At 36.4% G+C, this 10,768-nt stretch overlaps 1 protein-coding gene across 1 annotated transcript in view; it reads right to left on the reverse strand.

The window, feature by feature from the left end:
- The window catches only part of hrasa (HRas proto-oncogene, GTPase a), a 30,099-nt gene extending 20,953 nt beyond the window's left edge, over nt 1–9,146 (reverse strand). The window contains exon 1 of the mRNA XM_081355701.1: nt 8,940–9,146. The gene's annotated coding sequence lies outside the window, so the exon portion shown is untranslated. The remainder of the gene's footprint in view (nt 1–8,939) is intronic.
- Between the last annotated feature and the right edge of the window lie 1,622 nt (nt 9,147–10,768).

A 10,768-nucleotide genomic window follows, 5' to 3' on the forward strand; every position in this document is an offset into this window, starting at 1 on the left:
TATCACTGATCCAAATGCATCCTATATGAGATAAATCAGATACAGCCCTAACACAAAAACACAATATTAACTGACATTAGCACAAAACAAACTGCTGGGAATGCACACGCAAACTTATAGTCATGAGGGAGTAACTCTACCTTTTAAATATAAAATTACCCCAAACATAACTCTGGCACGCTCGTTTAATTTCTCCTCATGTCTGCTTTACATGTTTCTCGGTTTAACAGCATGACCTCGCTTAATCGACGATCGATAAGTTTTATCGATTAAATAATTATCGAAAGTTAATCAATCGTCCATTAATCGTTAGCATCCCTAATTTATATAGTATTATGAGAGAGAGAACCCACAACGAATCAAATAAATTCTCTCATCTACGGTCTCCGCCACTGATTCAACATTTTCATTCGGCCACGGGAAAAAAGCCGCAGAACTAGGCCGACAGACCCTCAACGACAGCCTAACATTGGCCAGCTGTCGGCTTGGTGTATCACGGCCTTTAGGATTGCGGTAATCCAAGACCAAGAGACTTGGAGAATTTATCCTAAGGAAACTGGGAATAATCTCCCATCTTCCACTGTTTAGCATTCAGTGAACAAACTCTCATAGAGATGCAAAGGAGATAAACTATGAAATATGAAAAGCATTCTGGCACTTGAAACAAGACCCGAGCTTGCAGCACACCCAGCTTTTATCTGATGACTGATAATTTTGTGGGTTTCATTTCAAGTTTCAACATGGTCTAAAACAACATTTCTAACTCTGAATGTGATCCAGCTACCGTCCAACGCTCACGCTCATTGGTTATTCTGTCATAGGTCGGTTGCTGCTGGTTTTGGGTGGTTGATGTTGTTTTCCTGACTGTGAGGTCATGTGGTTTCATTCCCATTGGATTACTATATACGTATCTTCTTTTGTGTTCCACAGAAGAAAGAAAGTCATACAGGTTTGTAATTACACACGGGTGAGTAAATCATGACAGAATTTTTATTTTGGGGGGAACTATATTTACATGCATGATGCTATACTGACAACGTGACAATGTTTCATAACACCATATACACGTAAACACCTTCAACAGTGTTCTTGTAACAATTATTTTTCTGTTAGTTTCATTTTCATGGACTTTTAGTTTCTTCATTAGGCTAGTTCCTGTTTCCCTTTGTTTGTTTTTTTCCGCCTCTTATTAGCGGCTAATGGATGGAGATTAATTTATCATCACAGGTGTTTGTTATTAATTTCCTTTGTATAAAGTTGCTGTGGTTCAGTTCTCTCGGTCAGTTATGATCCGCTCTGCTCCGCACTGAATTAGCAAGTTAAAAGTGAGGTATTATCAGTGTTGTCACACATCGATTAACTGGTGGGAAAATTTCCGTACAGTCACAGTCCTAGTTACTGCATGTACTTACTATAGTAATAATAGTAAATTATGCATAATTACAAGTAACTAACCCTAAACCAAACCCTAACCCTAACTCTATAGTAAGTACAAGTAGCTTATTAAAAAGTACAATGTAATGACTACGTCACCTTAAAATAAAGTGTATAATTAAACCTTAAAGGGATATTTCACCACTGGAAAGATGAATGTGTATTTAAAGGGATAGTTCACCCAAAAATGAAAATTCTGTCAGTAATTACTCACCCTCATGTTGTTCCAACCGCGTAAGACCTTCGTTCATCTTCGGAACATAAATTAAGATATTTTTGATTAAATCTGAGAGTTGTCTCACTCCTCCATAGGCTTTCAGAGGGACCGAAACTTGCTGGCCCAGAAAAGTTATTAAATAGATCATTAATATAGTCCAAGTGACTACAGTGGCTCAATCTTAAGTTTATCAAGCGACGAGAATACTTTTTGTGCGCAAAAACAAACAAAAATAACGACTTTATTCCACTATTCATTTCCTTCTCTCTGGGCCTCTAGTTGGTTCACGTAGTGTTTTTGCGTAGCGCGTCTGTGTTACACGTCACCACGTAGGCTCACAATTGGCCGAAGAGGGTCATGTGTGTGATGCGTGATGACGTGCAACACAGACGCCCAGCGCAAAAACACTACGAGGGAAGAAGGAAATGAATAGTGGAATAAAGTCGTTATTTTTGTTTGTTTTTGCGCACAAAAAGTATTCTCGACGCTTGATATACTTAGGATTAAGCCACTGTAGACACTTGGACTATATTAACAATCTCTTCAATAACTTTTCTGGGCCAGCAAGTTTCGGTCCCTCTGAAAGCCTATGGAGGAGTGAGACAACTCTCAGATTTAATCAAAAATATCTTAATTTGTGTTCCGAAGATGAACGAAGGTCTTACGCGGTTGGAACAACATGAGGGTGAGTAATTACTGACAGAATTTTCATTTTTGGGTGAACTAACCCTTTAAATTGGTTCATTCATGTAGTAGAAATGTGAAATTATTTTAGAAGTTGGTGCCTTCTAGACTGAGAAAAGCCAGAAAATGTATTTTTGGCTCATGTGGATGAAAGACAACAACTCCCAGAATGCACTTGCTTCGCTGCCCTACGAGGCCACTCCCAAGCCACGCCTACCGGTTACAGAGGGCAGTATTGGAAAAAAATGATACAACTAGGCAACTAGTTTACTCGAAACTGAAAAGACGCAAATAACATTAAAGCTACAATATGTATTTTTTTTCGCAGCTAGGGGTCGCTAAGGTTGATGACGTCAACGTCAAAGTCTGCTTGCCATGGTCCATAATGTTTGAACGAAACAACAACAGCGTGAGCGTGCCACTAGACGTAACGCAGTTGTCCACGTCTGTCGCCATGGTTACTATGGCAGTACAAGAGGAAACCAGGGATAACGCGGATATTATGTAATTGACAGGTGAAAATGACCAGGGACGAGCCATTATTTAAAATTGGAATTTCTCTGAAATTAAACTTTTGGGATATTGTAAGTACACAACTGCAGGAAATATATCACATTGTGAAAGTGATTTTTGGATATTTTATTACAAAAATCTTACATATTGTACCTTTAATACTAATTCATAAATAGCATCATGCTTATTATGAGGATTGTGCCACATACCATTTTACAACCTGAACCAACCTAACTAATTAAATGATCAAATTATTTTTAAATCTATTTTTCAAGGCAAAAAGTATTATTATTCTTACAAATATTGTTCATTAATAATTCATCTATATTATGTTTTTTGGAGAGGTACACCACATTTTACCATTTTACAATGTGAACTAACCTTGCCTTGCTATAAAAAGTTGAAAATATCAGAAATTTTAAGTTGTACCACCCTAACATTTTTGACTTCATTCCCATTTTTTATTCATAGTACATACAAAAGTTTTATTCGAGTTATTCTATAAATGAATTTTTATATATCTGAATTAAAACTTTTCTAGCAAATGGTATGAACATTTTTTAAATTCATATAAAACTCAACATGAATACAAAGAGTACATTTAAGAACTTTGCAAATGTGTTCTGAACAAAAACATTCTTTTAACTTTGCTTTTCTTTATTGTGGTCTAGTTACTTTTCATTGCCCCTGCTACATATCCCACAACACTGTAAAAGGCTCACTTTAAGACACAACTGTAGTCACAGCCATCCATGACAGCACATCACCAGACAGACTATATTAGTCCCAGGGTGTGGAGTTTTATTATTAGTCGTCATTGAGGCTGTAGGTGCAACTCAAAATCACCAGAGGTGGGTCTGCAGCATTAATGATTAATGAAAAGACAAAGGTTCTTGGTACTATGGTGACTGCAACTTATGAGAGTCCAGCACAGTGTATCTGTGAGTAACACTAAAGTGCTGGACGATTAATGAGTAACTGCATACACGCAAGCATTCGCACACGCACAATTGAGCAATTGAAGGGCAGGGAGTTCATACATGATGCCACTATGCGTTACTCCCTTAACCCCTTGAAAGCTAAACAAAACATTGGGGTAAATGTAGTAGAAGAATAAAAATATAGTAACAACTAAGTATACATTTTTACATTGATAGGTTTCTCACTTGCAAAATTTAAAGATCCCACCCTCAAGGCTTTATGATAATCTATGCTCTATATATGGAGTTCACTGCAAATATGGGATTTTTTTGGCTATTTTATCATCTACCATGTGAAAATCGTACAGCAAGTCTAATCATTTAGAAAGGCAATAGCAAGGTACATTACTTAAGCTCGAAAAATGCAAATTACAATTCCAAAGAAGAAAGTTATTTGGGTTTAGAATGACATGAGAGTATGTAAATTATGACAGCATTTTTCTAATTTGCCTGGAGTACTATACATTTTTTATAAAGATTATGAGAAAAAAAAAAAAATCGGTAACACTTTTTACAGTGTCCTTGTTACATATGTTACATGTACTTACCACAGAAATAACAGTAAATTATGCATAATTACATGCAACTAACCCTAAACCAAATCCTAATCCTAACCTAACCCTATACATGTAGTTGCTTAATATTACTCAGTACCTAAATATATAATTACACTGTAACAATGACACATTAAAATAAAGTGTGACCAAAAATTCCATTAAAATAATGTGCAGTGGTGAAGTGCATGCAGTAAAATGCAGGACATGAGAAGTAAATATGTCAGAATTTACATTTAAAAAGCCTGTTGATATCAGCGAGTCATTAGAAATTGTGCTTTATCAACTAGTTAAACATGAATACAATGAAAGTCAATTTGTCATTCTACGGAAAATGTGTTACGTGTTGCTGATGTTCATTCATTATTAGTCATGCAAAACCAGAGATGAGTGACAGTGCCACTTTCAGTTTCAATTTAACACGGTTGAGCAAAGTATGCCCAAATTTAGGCCACTTTTGAATAACCCCTTTAACTAAACTAGGGCACAACGAGGGAAGAACTGAATGAATTATACACACATTCAGAGGGAAATGAAAGTTTGATTAGGACCTTCTGTCAGAGCAACCTGTTGTTTGGGATGGAGATCAGTAGAGACACATCCAGTGCGATCTCTATATCACTCTTTCTAGGATTCATAATTAGCGCTAAAGTGCCAAGGGGCTTCAAATGGGTCCTAATGAGCCCCCGTAGTCTTGTACTGTTGGGGATAAACAAAGCCACATGAAGGCAATCCTGCAACCTTAACCGAAAAAAGCGTAATGCCTGCTAACGCTGCGATACGCAGTGAAGGAGACAAGAGGACGTTTTAACAATTTTTAAAGGTTAGGCTAGCTGACTAGCCCAAAACCTTTACTTTATGACATATGAAGTGTGAACACAACCTTTGATATCGCAAGTGTGATTGCTTAGGAAAGCTACAACATGGCTTTCTTAAGCAAGCAAGCATGAAGATTTATCATTCAAAAACTACAGGAAAGTGTGAAAGCAAGACCTAGAGGTTGGCACTAGGATCTGCAGTATACATACAATCTGTCACCATGAGCGGGCAACACAGGTCACTTTGAAACCCTATAGTTAAGCTCAGGATAAGCTCACTGACATTATCAGGTCTGCATTTTATGGACATCAACATATCTAATACCTAGGATTTGGAATGAATATTATTTGCCTGATCATTGAGTGAACCTTTATGCCCTGACAATTACAGTGATTTTAAATCTTATATTGCTAAACATTATGTTAGAGCACAAGTAAATGGTCCCAATAGAATCTCTAGTATCAATTTTCCCTGAGCCACAACCCTACAAAAGAAGAAGGCCTAAGTGATTTCCAGTCAGGATCAGACAGTAAAAGGAATCTCACATGGGAAATGGAATCGAAGGAATCGAATACTGAGGAACCATAACAGATCCAGGCTGAGTGAGCTACTGACATCATCCCCCAAAATAACCATCGCTAGCCAGATCATTACATCTGTCTAGCCTAAATCTGCTGCCCTTCACTGCAGACACTTCAAGATATTGTTTATATGTTGCAGATAAATGCAAATAAAATACCAACAAAAATATGAATGCTTCCAAATATCTGGAACTCAATACTTCCAATGCTTCCAAATATCTCAATACTTTTGAAAACGAGTTTCAAAGTGCAAGATTTTTTAAAACGATACTGTTATCGACTCCTTGTAAACTACAAAAACGCACAGTGACAACGCACAGTGACGTCCTGCGCATGCGAATTACATGTTCAGTCTATAGGCGCATCATTTTTCTTTACAAAGTGACATCGCCAACTACTGGCCTGGCATGAATAATACAGCGTTCACAGTCGCTTTCACAAATCCGTCTGAACAGGGATCGTTTTGACAACGTTGTCACCTGTACTCGGAAAAACATTTCTGTTTTTAGTACATCGTTGTTGTGTAAACATTCCCTGAGTTTTTATAAGTTTACGCTTTTATCTAATATTTATATTTTATTTTTATTTCAATTAACTGAATATATTAATAATAGTTTTAGTAAATAAAAACAACAGTAGTTTTTACTGGTTTGAGATGGTCATAACTGGTTTAACCTGACAGGTCTTCGGCTACCCGAATCGCTGAAAGTGAAATACTCGATGGTGATTGGCTAATGTCTCCGGCAATGGATTTACCTTCCCCTTCCTTTCTCTATCCTCTCAGACTCGCGTTTCGTAGATGCGGTGAAGAAGCGCGCGGTGGTAACACTTACAGTGGTGAAATTACAAACAAAAAATATACATTCTGAGACATTAAATGAATAACTGGGAATTTTATTAACATTAAAGGGTTAGTTCACCCAAAAATGAAAATTCTGTCAATAATTACTCACCCTCGTGTTGTTCCAACCCCATAAGACTTTCGTTCATCTTCGGAACACAATTTAAGATATTTTTGATGAAATCTGAGAGCTGGATCACTCCTCCTGCAGGCTTATGGACACGTTAACTTGCTGGCCCAGAAAATGTATTAAAGACATTGTTAATATAGTCCAAGTGACTCCAGTGGCTCAATCTTAAGTTTATAAAGTGACGAGAATACCTTTTGTGCAAAAACAAACAAAAATAACGACTTTATTCCACTTTTCATTTCCTTCTCTCTGGACCTCGAGTTTTTTTTACGTAGTGTAATAGCGTAGCGCGTCTGTGTTTCACGTCACGAAAATGAAAAGTGGAATAAAGTCGTTATTTTTGTTTGTTTTTGCGCACAAAAGGTATTCTCGTCGCTTTATAAACTTAAGATTGAGCCACTGGAGTCACTTGGACTATATTAACAATGTCTTTAATACATTTTCTGGGCCAGCAAGTTAACGTGTCCATAAGCCTGCAGGAGGAGTGATCCAGCTCTCAGATTTCATCAAAAATATCTTAAATTGTGATCCGAAGATGAACGAAAGTCTTACGGGGTTGGAACAACATTAGGGTGAGTAATTACTGACAGAATTTTCATTTTTGGGTGAACTAACCCTTTAAGTCCTTCTCCCATTTTCGCCTCAAAATTTTGGGTTGGCTGTGCCTCCCTTGCCTCCCCTGACGAGCAGTCACTGCCTTTGCTATTTTTTACTCTTTTCATCTAAAATGGGCCTCACAACATAAGAGCACCTCCACTTGCACTCACCCCCCCCCCCCCCCCATCATCAAGGAAATGTGTAGGGGGCAAGGGGCAAAAATGCCACCAAAATGAATAAAAATGCCTCCAAAATTCAAGATATATGGGTAAAAAATGTCCTTGTATGAGCTCTTGTTTGTAATGGCCTCCGAATTGCAAAGGCCACCTCTGTCTGAACGCAGACCTGACAAGCCCAAAACCACTTTAAAACCCACCAACAGACCTGTCTGGGACACCAACTGATACCAAAAAACATCTCAGACTGGCTTACACCTGTTTTACAGCAGATTTTGGTTCAGATTTACTTTGGCACGGCCGAACCGAAGGCATATAAGTATAATCATGCTAATGTGCCATTTCTAGTGTGTCCCTCACTAGAGCCTGTGAATAAGGATTAGTTGATAAAATCGAGTCGTATAGCACTTACTCACATTATCTCAAATAACAGTTAACAGTCTAGAAGGCTTCAGAAAAACATATTTGGTTAGGCTACTAAAGAGAAAATCTACGAATCACACTTATGCAGAACCCTATCAAATATTCTAGTATTGCAATACAACATCTAACTTCTGTAGACCTACTTAAGTACTAAAGCGACCTAAACTTGCTTGTTCTGCGATAAAAACAGACTGTTAAACTTCCGCACTGCTCTTCATAGTCCAGAAATTACGAATCCTACTATGCTGAGGTATCTTAATATTCATGATTGAGCCATTGCCATTGGTGGTCTACTAAGCGACGTCAGCAGAAACTATTTAGTATTCAGCAAACAGTCCTTCGCCATTGGAACGGAGCGACGCAAACTACTTAATATGCATGAGCTAGTCTTCGTCATAGTAGAATTTGCAATTGTTCGTCGGGTACTATGGGGCGTCACCCGAGTTTACAGAGAGGCTCGTAACTGTCACATGGATGCCACCAAAACTTAACAAATCAGATAATTAGACAACATGTTTACATTCAGTGTTAGACTTGAAATCGTTTCCAATAAATGCAAGTTTTGGGAAGAGAAGCCATGGTCAGTTTGATCGATTACTAGAGTCTGATTCAATGTAAACTGACCAGATTCAGTTTTTTTAGATGCTTGAACAGGTTTTCTTATGAATAGTGAATGATATATAAAGTGATTAAATAAACACTATACTAGTTTTCTATTTAAATTCTCAACAAACAATTTTGAATAAAACGCAGAATACAGAAAATACAGAACAGTATCTATAGATCTATCGATGACTGATTGTTCACACACGCATGTAAACATTCTCCATACAATTATAAAAACGCACTAATAATTACCATTAATATACGGTAATTGTGACCGATAACAGCAATTTGTTTAAGGTAAACAATATTTGCCACTTTGAGTCACGTTACAATACAATGCATACAAACGATTTATTGTTTAATAGCAAAAAATGTACACTTCACCTCTGATTCCCCGGATTTAGTCACTCTTCAGGAGACTTCGTTTATTTCGAGATTTTCCTGGATTGTATTAGATGTAGCAGACAGCCCACTGTGAACAATGTGCTCCGCTGTGTGTGTGTGTGTGTGTGTGTGTGAGCAGTACAGCCTACGCCCAGCCCCACACGACACACAGGACCGCCCCGGCAGCAGATTCACCAATCTTACTATGGCAAAGGCTGAGCTCATGAATATTAAGTAGATCCTGGTGACGTTGCTCGGTGGCTCGTTCAGTGCCTGAGAGGCTGATCAACCAAAACCACAGCCAATCACAAGGCTTTGTCCCACCCTCAATTACACAACAACCAATGGGATTAGTAAGCCTACCATCCACACCCCAGAATACAACTGCTCGTACTGTATCATTTTTTTATTGCGTAACTAAATACAATTGAATTTATTTTATGGTTACAAAGCTGCTGTCCTTGCATTCTCTCCTCATGTGTAGCTATATTATGTAATGTAGTTCTCATTTAGAAACTATAAAGTTATTTTTGAAGAGTCAAAAAGATTTATTGACAAGTGAATTGAAGTAAACAATGGCAAATGTTTTTGAAACAAAAAAGCTTTGTTAAATTACACTAATTTAAAAGAGATATGCATTGCATTAACCAAGTGACACTTATAGTTTTTACTCAGGCTAAAGTAATTCAACTATACATTGTTGAAGTTTATAACTGTAAACCAGGTCACAATTGTAGAGTGTTTATTTTATTTTTTATTTTATTTTTTTTTGTAGTGATATTTTGTAGAAAAAAAGAGATCAAATAAAATCGAAAGCGGAAAAAAAAGTTGACTTATTTGCAGGGTACAACATTTATTAACTTTTTTTTTTTTTTTACTATTATTATTAATTACTATTATTCCTGTCTGGTAAATTTTCTGTTTCTTTTTAAACATATAAGCTTGCGCCCTGGAACAAAATCCTTCCCTTGCGGGTCAAAGTGACCCGAAGCCCTAAAATTATACTTCATTTTTATTTTATTTTTTTGACCAGAAAGCTTGTTTTATTTTATTTTATTTTATTTTATTTTATTTTATTTACCTTTAAATTACTAGATTTGATCAATAAATCATAAATAAATAGTAATTTTGTAATTTAAGCACATTCCTCACATTCTTTCAACTTAAATTCAAACTAACTCACAATTTTGGTCTTTGCCGACCTCTTGTGGGAAAAAAAATATATCATGATATTTCATAACTCTTGCCACTAGATGGCCTTATAACTCAAATGAGAGGTTCCGCTGGGTCCTAAAGTCAGTGTTACTTCAGTGTGCATTCAGATACACATGTAGACATTATAAAATAATTGTTTGGTAAAGTTTGAGCATTTTTAGGTTTTTCTATGTGTACTGAAGCATTCCTCGCATTCCATTCATTCCCTAAGGGAATCAAATTGACCCGCGAGGGAAGGATTTGTTACTTTTTTTTATTTCAACAACAAAACTCCTCGAATCCATAAATATGTTTTTGTGTATTCGTGGTTCAAGTGCGACAAATAAATAAATAAATAAATCGGGTCAAAATGACCCGTGTGAAGGATGAGGGTTAATTAGGCAATATAAATATATTGCAATATAAATACAATTATTTTAAATGTATATTTACTTTTTTATAATTGTATACATTCTTAAAATTTTAAATAATTGTTGTATTTTATTTTAGTACAAATATCTTATTTTGGTGTAAAAAAAATGAATAGCCTATTTTTTTTACATACACATAAAACTGAAATTTAGTTAGTTAGTTAGTATATTCGAGTGAGCTTTGTAATCTGGCAACCCTGAGTG

Source organism: Scardinius erythrophthalmus (genome assembly GCF_964197995.2).
Source record: "Scardinius erythrophthalmus genome assembly, chromosome: 24".
Classification (NCBI taxonomy): domain Eukaryota; kingdom Metazoa; phylum Chordata; class Actinopteri; order Cypriniformes; family Leuciscidae; genus Scardinius; species Scardinius erythrophthalmus.